This window comes from Panthera pardus, unplaced genomic scaffold (genome assembly GCF_024362965.1).
Source record: "Panthera pardus isolate Hobbes unplaced genomic scaffold, ASM2436296v1 HiC_scaffold_10, whole genome shotgun sequence".
Classification (NCBI taxonomy): Eukaryota; Metazoa; Chordata; class Mammalia; order Carnivora; family Felidae; genus Panthera; species Panthera pardus.
The window spans coordinates 112,306,945-112,317,639 of NW_026526655.1; the positions used below are offsets into that span (position 1 = coordinate 112,306,945).

At 37.1% G+C, this 10,695-nt stretch overlaps 1 non-coding gene across 1 annotated transcript; it reads left to right on the forward strand.

Annotated features, from left to right (window-relative positions):
- Positions 1–9,672: 9,672 nt before the first annotated feature.
- Positions 9,673–9,779, forward strand: LOC128772838 (U6 spliceosomal RNA). Its single transcript, XR_008416963.1, has one exon. It is a non-coding gene; the product is annotated as a U6 spliceosomal RNA (small nuclear RNA).
- The last annotated feature ends 916 nt before the right edge of the window (positions 9,780–10,695 follow it).

Consider the following 10,695-nt stretch of genomic DNA (forward strand, 5'->3'; position numbering starts at 1 on the left):
CAGAGGCTCTGCTACCTTCTTAGAATATTCTGAACACTTTTGATTTATCTGGATTATTCCTAATTAATTCTTCTTTTTGATTCAGCTCAAGGTATTATCTTCTGAGGTGTGATTCTTGCACCTGCATTTATTCTCCTTTTACCCAAGAGTAAAAAGGTTCACTGGGGTTGACTGTCTCAGTATTGCAGAGCTGGCATGTGGGAAGGCAGGGATTAGAATTCAGAAATGCCTGACTCCAAAACCCATGCTAGTGATATTACACCAAGCTAAAAAAAGAAAAAGACAGCGTATATAAACAATAGAAAGACATTAGTCACTGCTCCCTAAATGATCATAGTGTCATAAAAGGAAATATAAGATTCTTCCTAAGTGTAAAAATGACTTTAATATTTATAACAACAACTAACATTTATTGGGCACTTATTGTGTGCCAAGCACTGTTCTAAGTACTTCTTATGAATTATCTCATTTTAGGGGATTTTACTGCATACTCCATTCTAGCACTTATCTTTCCATAAGTTACTCCCAGGGAATTTAAGCTGATTGTTGATGCACACTAGTCCTTTTTCAAAGCATCCTCTGGTTTGGCGTGGCTGTTATTTATGCACTTCTAGTTCCAGAATTTATGCACATTTTACTTCATTTCTTCATCCAGCATCAATATAAACTAATGGGGGAAAATCAGTAGACAGGAGACTGACCAATTAATGATAATTTAATAATTAATAAAATGATTATTATACATGATCTTTTACATATGTAAAAGTGATTTTTTCAAAGTATTTTCACTATTATCATATCATTTTTATCTTATAGAGCCCTGTGAGTTCAGCAGATTTAGGTATCATGTTATTGTGACCAGTTAGAAATCAGAGGGTAGCCAGGGGGAGTAGCTGGTCCAAGGAGCCCACATAGTGGGAGAACTCACTGAGGAGACAAAGCCGCATGAGCTCTCAGATTCTGACTGCAGCTGTTATGTCAGTACTTTCACTGGGCTTTTTCTAGGGGAAATGCTGTGATTTATAACATAGCCAATCTGTAATTCAGTGTTTATTTCTCTCTGGTTTGGGGGTAATTTCTCTGAACAGCATGCAAATGAAATTTAAATAAATTTCTAATGCTTTTTGCCATTTGAACCAGCCTAGGCCAGGTTAGGTGTCTCCCATGTAGTTCCCAGGTCCTCCTATTTTCACTCTATCACTGTGTGTATCAAGAGTGACATCAGCAAGATGGTAGACTAAAAGGTCTCAGCCATCATGCCCTCACCAAAACAATGATTAAACAACTACTTATACTTAAAAATAGCTCTGGGAGAGCTCTGGAGTACAATAATAAGCTGAAGCAAACTTGTTGGAGATAAAAACTAAGAACACATAGAAATGCATAAGAAGCATTCTCCCTTCATTACTCAATCCCTCAGGCTGGCACAACTTGGCACAAAGAAGGATCCCCTGCCCATTACATCTCCCCATGAGGGAAAAAGTAGAAAGACCCCAACAGCTTTTACCACTGAAGGCCCTAGCAGCCTTTGCTGCCACCACAGACACCTGCAGCCTTTGTTGCTAAAAACCTTTGAAGTCTTTGCTGATGTTGACAATGACTTCAACAGATGGGGCTACCTGGAGTCTATGTTGTTGTGCTCCACTGAAGCTACCACCACTGCTGTCTTCACAAAGCTGGAGTCACAGCCTTGCATTCCTCTGCTCCCGCCCTTGGTGTCCCACCATTTTTTTCTGGAAATATTACCCCTGAAACTGTTGTCCTTGCATGCCCCCAGACATGGCACTGTTACACATTCCATTTAGACAGTGCCTTTGTGTCCACTCATAGATGAAGTTCTATATCCACTGAAGCCAGTTCATAACATTTGGAAGAAGTAACCTGTTCAAATGCACAGACACCAGTGCAAGGTGGTAAGGGATATGAAAAATTAAGGAGACATGATACTACCAAGAGAGCACAATAAATGTCTGATAACTGATCCCAAAGAAATGGGTATCTATGAAATGCCTGACAAAGAGTCAAAATAACCATCTTAAAGAAATTCAGTGAGCTACAAAAGTACATAGACAATGCAACAAAATGAGGAAAACAATACATACATAAAGTAAGAAATTCAAGAAAAAGAAATCATAAAAAAGAAGCAAACAAAAAATTCTGGAGCTGAAGAATACAATGAATGAAATGAAAAATGCAGTAGAGAGCTTCAACATAAGATTTGATCAAGCAAAAGAATCAGTGGACCTAAAAACAAGTGATTTAGAAGTATCCAGTCAGTGGAGAAAAAAAGAAAAGAAAATGAAAAAAGTAAAGAAATCCTATGAGTTTTATGGAGAACTATCAGAAAACCAATATATACATTATGGGAATCTCAGAAGGAGAAGAGAGAAAGAAATGGTCAGAAAGCTTGTTTAAAGAAATAATGGTTGAAAACTACCTCAATTTTGGAAGCAATAAACATCCAGATTCATGGAACTCAAAGGGTCCCAGTAGGATCAAACCAAACAAGAATACAATGAGACACAGTATAATGAAATTGTCAAAAGTCAAGAATTAAGAGCATTTTGAGAGTGGCCGAAAAAAATTGATTCCTCACATAGGAGAGAGTACTGACAAGACAAAAAGTGGATATCTCAACAGAGACCTTGCAGGCCAGGAGAGAGTGAAAAAATATATTCAAAGTACTGAAAGAAAAAAAAATCTCTGCCAATCAAAAGTACTGTACTTAGCAGAACTATGCTTAAATTTCTTATTTAGAAATGAAAGAGAGATCATGGTCCAGACAAAAACTGAGAAAGTTCATCATCATAAAAGCTGTCCACAAGATATGCTTAGAGGAGTTCTTCAAATTAAAACAAAAACATGCTACAGAATCACTAAAGCATAAATCTCATTGGAAAGATAGGTATATAGGCAAATACAGAGTAACATAACAAAGTAATGGTGGTGAATAAATTAGTTTTAATCTTGACATTTTTGGGGAGGAACCAAGATGGCGGAACAGCATGGAAGCTTTTTGTGTGTCTTGCATCCATGAAATACAGCCAGACCAACACTAAACCATCCTACACACATAGAAAACTGATTGGAGGATTAACACAACAATCTGCACAACCTGTACCACAGAATTCAGCAGGTATGTAGTGAGGAGAGCTGAACTTGGGAAGCGAGAAGCCACAAAAGGTAGGGAAACACTTCTGCGGGAGGAGAGAGGACAGAGACTGGGGGGGGGGGGATATGGGAAAAGCACCCCTCCCCAAAAGCAGTTGGAGAGAAAGTGGAAAATTGGAAACAGCCACAGGGACTAAACTAAAAAGGGAGAAAGGAGAAAGGAGAGGGTTTACATTCCATTAAGACTGTAAACAAGGGGAGTGCAAAGGCTGAAACTCTGCAGCTCCATACCTGGTGGTGCGCTGGTGGGAAGGGCAAATCCCCAGGAACAGAGTGGGCTCTGGGAAGTTCTCGGGCCACATGGGGAAAAGTGTTTCCCCTGCTGGAAGGACATTTGGTAGAGACAGTTGAAGCCATCTGGTCCCAGAAGACCCCAGAAGGTGGCCACATTCGCTGGTGCTGGGGCAAGGTCGTTAAGGGTGAAACCTGATGCCAGATGCGTGTTGTGATTTTCCATAATCCCTTAAACACTGCTGTTACACTGTCTCATGAACATTTTCTGGGATGGGCTGGCACCTGGCTGCAGTCTCGGGGCACCAGCAGCAGCAGGGTCCAGCAGGTGTTCCTGGGTGCAGCCAACATTCGGCCATTGCTCATTCAGCCATTGCTTGGTTAGACCCTCCTGCAGAAGGGCAGAACAGGTCAAAGCTGCAGTCCTTCAGAAGTAAGGACTGGGGAAAACAGCCACATCTGAGATAAAATTCAGGAAAGAGGTACTGCCTGGTCACAGAAAATGAAAAAGCGGGGAGTAGATAAAAGCTGAAGACAGAAGACGGGTGCACAATTGCTGATCCAGGAGAACAGACTGGGTAGCTGGGTGGCACCATTTTCACCACTCCTGTGCATGCACATACGCACCTTTGAGCTCCGCAAATATCCACCCCAGTAGGCTAGCAGCGCCATCTAGTGGAAAGCAGAGCTATTACACTGAGCCCCGCCCAACTGGGCCAACTTCGCTCTTCAAGAACAGAAGTCTCAACGCCAGCTTAATTTATGGACTATAAAGAGCTACATAGACTGACTTGTAGGGGAAAACAAAGCAATTTCAGTCTTACTTCAATCTGTTAGCAGGTTAATCTATTCAATTTTCTTTCTTTTTTTCTTTTCTTTTTTCTTTTTCTCTTTTACAATTCTTTTCTTTTTCTTGAATACAGAAAGAGAAAAATTCATTTTTATTTTCAATTTTTATTTTATTCTTTCTTTAATTTGTATTACTATATTTTTTTACTTTTGTGAAAACTTTTTCAAATTCTACTTTACTTCCATCATTTTATTTTAGTGTACTTCAGTGTATTCATTTTTTCAAATTTTCAAACAATTTCCCTTTTTTTCTTTCTTTTTCTTTTTTCTCTTTTTCATTTCTTTTCTTTTTCTTCAATGCAGAAAGAGAAAAACTTCATTTTTACTTTCAATTTCTATTAAAAATATTCTTATTTAATTTTCCTTACTATATTTTTTGCTTTTATGTAAATTTTTTCAAATTCTATTTTACTTCAAACATTTTATTTTAGTCTACTACAGTGTATTAAATTTTTAAAATTTTCAAATGATTTCTTTTTCTTTTTTATCTTTCCTCTTTTTTGTTTCTATTCTTTTTTCTTAAATCCAGAAAATGAAAAAAATCATATTTATTTTTAATTTTTTTGAAAATATTTTTCTTTAATTTTTTCTATTATATCCTTTATTTTTGTGTATATTTTTTCAAGTTCTATCATACCCCCATTATCTCATTTTAGTCTACTTCAGTGTATCCATTATTTCAAATTCTCAAACTATTTCCTTTTTTAATTCCCCCCCCCTTTTTCCCTCTAATCTGTCAAACCACTTTCAACACCCAGACCAAAACACACCTAGGATCTAGCATCACCTATGCGATTTGTGTGTGTGTGTGTGTGTGTTTAATTTTTAATTTTAATATTTCTTTAATTTTAAATTTTTTAAATTTCAACTTTTCTACCTCATTAATTCCTTTTCTCCCTTCAAAATGACAAAATGAAGGAATTTACCCTAAAAGAAAGAGCACGAAGAAACGACAGCCAGGGATTTAACCAACACAGATACAAGCAAGATGTCTAAACCAGAATTTAGAATCACGATAATAAGAATACTAGCTGGAGTCGAAAATAGATTAGAATCCCTTTCTGCAGAGATAAAAGAAGTAAAACATAGTCAGAATGAAATTAAAATGTGATAGCTGAGCTGTAATCACGGATGGATGCAGCGGTGGCAAGGATGGACGAAGCAGAACAGAGAATCAGCCATATAGAGGACAAACTTATAGAGAATAACAAAGCAGAAAAAAAGAGGGAGATTAAGAATTAGAGAAATCAGTGACTCATTAAAAAGGAACAACATCAGAATCATAGGGGTCCCAGAGGAGGAAGAGAGAGAAATAAGGGTAGAAGGGTTATGTCAGCAAATCATAGCAAACAACTTTCCTAACCTGAGGAAAGACACAGACATCAAAATCCAGGAAGCACAGAAGACCCCCATTAGATTCAACAAAAACCGACCATCAACAAGGCATATCATAGTCAAATTCACAAGATACTCAGGCAAGGAGAGAATCATGAAAGCAGCAAGGGAAAAAAAAGTCCTTAACCTACAAGGGAAGACAGATCAGGTATGCAGCAGACCTATCCACAGAAACCTGGCAGGCCAGAAAGGAGTGGTGGGATATATTCAGTGTGTGGAATCAGAAAAATATGCAGCCAAGAATTCTTTATCCAGCATAAAGATAATCCGGCTGTTATTCAAAATAGAAGGAGAGATAAAAAGTTTCCCAGACAAACACTAATTAAAGGATTTTGTGACCACTAAACCAGCCCTGCAAGAAATTTTAAGGGGGACTCTCTGAAGGAAGAAAATATGAAATATATATATATATATATATATATATATATATATATATATATACCAAAAGCAACAAAAGATTAGAAAGGACCAGAGCACACCACCAGAAACTCCAACTCTACAAGCATCATAATGGCAATAAATTCAAATCTTCAGTACTCACTCTAAAGGTCGATGGACTTAATGTTCCAATCAAAAGACATAGGGTAACAGAATGGATAAGAAAACAAGACCCTTCTATATGCTGTTTACAAGACACCCACTTTAGACCTAAAGACACCTACAGATCGAAAATAAGGGGATGGAGAACCATCTATCATGCTAAAGGTCAACAAAAGAAAGCCAGAGTAGCCATACTTATATCAGACAATCTAGACTTTAAAATAAAGACTGTATCAAGAGATGAAGAAGGGGATTATATCATAATCAAGGGGTCTATCCACCAAGAATACCTAACAATTGTAAACATTTATGGGCCAAATGTGGAGCACCCAAATATATAAATCAATTAATCACAAACATAAAGAAACTCATCGATAGTAATACCACAATACTAGGAGACTTCAACACCCCATGGACAGATCATCTAATCAAAAAATCAACAAGGAAACAATGGCTTTGTCCTTTGGGTTTGGCTTGTCCAAACACATTGGACCAGATGGACTTAACAGATATATTTGGAACATTTCATCCTAAAGCAGCAGAATATACATTCTTTTCCAGTACACATGGAACATTCTCCAGAATAGACCAGATACTGGGACACAAATAAGCCCTAACAAAGTACAAAAAGACCGAGATTATACTGTGCATATTTTCAGACCACAATGCTATGAAACTTGAAATCAACCACAATAAAAATTTGGAAAGGTAACAAATACTTGGAGACTGAAGAACATCCTACTAAAGAATGAATGGGCTAACCAAGAAGTTAAAGAAGAAATTAAAAAGTATATGGAAGTCAATGAAAATGATAGCACCACAACCCAAGACCTCTGGGACACTGCAAAGACGGTCATAAGAGGAAAGTATATAGCAACCCAGGACTTCCTAAAGAAGGAAGAAAGATCTCAGATACACAAGCTATTCTTACGCCTTAAAGAGCTGGAAAAAGAACAGCAAATGAAAGCCAAAACCAGCAGAAGACAGGAAATAATAAAGATTAGGGCAGAAATTAATGCTATTGAAACCAAAAGAAAAAGGAAAACAGTAGAACAGATCAATGAAACCAGAAGCTGGTTCCTTGAAAGAATTAACAAATTGATAAACCACTAGCCAGTTTGATATAAAAGAAACAGGTAAGGTACCAAAAAAATAAAATCAAGAATGAAAGAAGAGATATCACAACCAACACAGCAGAAATAAAAACACTAATAAGAGAATATTATGAGCAATTATATGCCAATAAAATGGGCAATCTGGAAGAAATGGATAAATTCCTAGAAACATATACACTACCAAAACTGAAACAGGAAGAAATAGAACATTTGAACAGACCCATAACCAGTAAGGAAATCGAATTAGTAATCAAAAATCTGTCAAAAAACAAGAATCCAGGGCCAGATGGCTTTCCAGGGGAATCCTACCAAACATTTAAGGAAGATGTAACACCTATTCTCTTGAAACTGTTCCAAAAATTAGAAATGGAAGGGAAACTTCCAAACTCTTTCTATGAAGCCAGCATTACCTTGTTTCCAAAACCAGAGAAAGACCCCACTAAAAAGGAGAACTATAGACCAATTTCCCTGATGAATATGGATGCAAAACCTCAACAAGATATTAGCCAACCAGATCCAACAATACATTAAAAAAATTATTCACCATGACCAAGTGGGATTTATACCTGGGATGCAGGCCTCGTTCAATATCTGCAAAACAAGTAGCATGATTCATCACATCAACAGAAGAAAGGACAAGAACTATATGATCTTCTCAATAGACGCAGAGAAAGCATTTGACAAAATACAGCATCCTTTCTTGATAAAAACCCTCAAGAAAGTAGGGATAGAAGGAGCATACCTTGAGATCGTAAAAGCCATATATGAACCACCCAACACTAATATCATCCTCAATGGGGAAAAACTGAGAGCTTTCCCCCTAAGGTCAGGAACAAGACAGGGATGCCCACTCTTGCCACTGTTATTCAAAATAGTATTGGAAGTCTTAACCTCTGCAATTAGAAAACACAAAGAAATAAAAGGCATCCAAATCAGCCAGGAGGAGGTCAAACTTTCACTCTTCACAGATGACATGATACTGTATATGGAAAACCCAAAAGATTCCACGAAAAAACTGCTAGCATTGATTCATGAATTCAGCAAAGTTGAAGGATATAAAATCAGTGCACAGAAATCGGTTGTATTCCTATTTGCCAACAATGAAGCAACAGAACAAGAAATCAAGGAATCTATCCTATTTACAGTTGCACAAAAAACCCATAAAATACCTAGGAATAAATCTAACCAAAGAGGTGAAAAATCTATACACTGAAAACTATAGAAAGCCTATGAAAGAAATTGAAGAAGACACAAAAAAAATGGAAAAAGATTCCATGATCCTGGATAGGAAGAACAAATATTGTTAAAATGTTGATACTACCCAAAGAAATCTACATATTCAATGTGATCCCTACCAAAGTAACATCAACATTTTTCACAGAGCTAGAACAAATAATCCTAAAATTTTTATGGAACCAGAAAAGGCCCCGAACAGCCAAAGCAATCTTGAAAAATACAACCAAAGTAGGAGGCATCACAATCCCAGACGCTAAGCTATACTACAAAGCTGTCATCATCAAGAAAGTATGGTACTGGCAGAAGAACAGACACTCAGATCAATGGAACAGAATTGAGGACCCAGAAATGGACCCACAAACATATGGCCAACTAATCTTTGACAAAGCAGGAAAGAATATCCAGTGGAATAAAGACAGTCTCTTCAGCAAGTGGTGCTGGGAAAACTGGACAGCGACATGCAGAAAAATGAACCTGGACCACTTTCTTACACCATACACAAAAATAAACTCAAAATTGATGAAAGACCTAAACATAAGATAGGAAACCATCAAAATACTCAAGGAGAAAGCAGGCAAAAACCTCTTTGACCTTGGCTGTGGCAACTTCTTACTCAACACGTCTCTGGGGGCAAGGGAAAGAAAAGCAAAAATGAATGACTGGGACCTCATCAAAATAAAAAGCTTCTGCACAGCGAAGGAAACAATCAGCAAAACTAAAAGGCAACCAACAGAATGGGAGAAGATATTTTCAAATGTCGTATCAGATAAAGGGTTAGTATCCAAAATCTCTAAAGAACTTATCAAACTCAACACCCCCAAAAAAATAATCTAGTGAAGAAATGGGCAAAAGACATGAATAGACACTTCTCCAAGGAAGACATGTGTTGGTTGGTTGGCCAACCAACACATGAAAAAATGCTCAACTTCACTCATCATCAGGGAAATACAAATCAAAACCACAATGAGATATCATCTTAAACTTGTCAGAATGGCTAACATTAACAACTCAAGCAACAACAGATGTTGGTGAGGGTGTGGAGAAAGAGGATCTCTTTTGCGTTTTTGGTGGCAGTGCAATCTGGTGCAGCCACTCTGGAAAACAGTATGGAGATTCCTCAAAAAACTAAAAATAGGTGCTCACTTCGGCAGCACATATACTAAAATTGGAATGATACAGAGAAGATTAGCATGGCCCCTGTGCAAGGATGACATGCAAATTCGTGAAGCCTTCCATATTTTTGAAGAAAAAAAAAAGAGGTTAGAGAGGGATTATAGCCAAAGCATAAGAGACTCTTAAACCTGAGAACAAACTGAAGGTTGATGGGGGGTGGGAGGGAGGGGAGGGTGGGTGATGGGTATTGAGGAGGGCACCTTTTGGGATGAGCACTGGGTGTTGTATGGAAACCAACTTGACAATAAATTTCACATTAAAAAGAAAAAAAAATAAACTAAGCTGAGGGAGTCGGTGTATTATGTTAACACAAAAAATAAAAAAGAATAAACATTAAAAAAAAACAACTAAAAATAGAACTACCCTACAACCCAGCAATTGTGCTACTAGGCATTTATCCACGGGTTACAGGTGTGCTGTTTTAAAGGGACACATGCACCCTCATGTTTATAGCAGCATTATCAACAATAGCCAAAGTATAGAAGGAGCCAAATGTCCATCGATGGATGAATGGATAAAGAAAATGTGGTATATACATACAATGGAGTATTCCTTGGCAATCAAAAAGAATGAAATCTTGCCAATTTTGGATGGAATTGGAGGGTATTATGCTAAGTGAAATTAGTCAGTCATAGAAAGACAAAAATCATATGACTTCACTCATATGAGGACTTTAAGAGACAAAACAGGTGAATATAAGGGAAGGGAAACAAAAATAATATAAAAACAGGGAGGGGGAGAAAACAGAAGAGACTCACAAATATGGAGAACAATCTGAGAGTTGCTGGAGGGGTTGTGGGAGAGGGATGGGCTAAATGGGTAAAGGGTAGTAAGGAATCTACTCCTGAAATCATTGCTTCACTATATGCTAACTAATTTGGATGTAAATTTTAAAAAATAAAAATAAAATAAAAAAGTAAACGTTTTTAAAAAATTAAAAGAAAGATTCAAAATTAAAAAAAAATCGTTTTAATCCTAATATAAA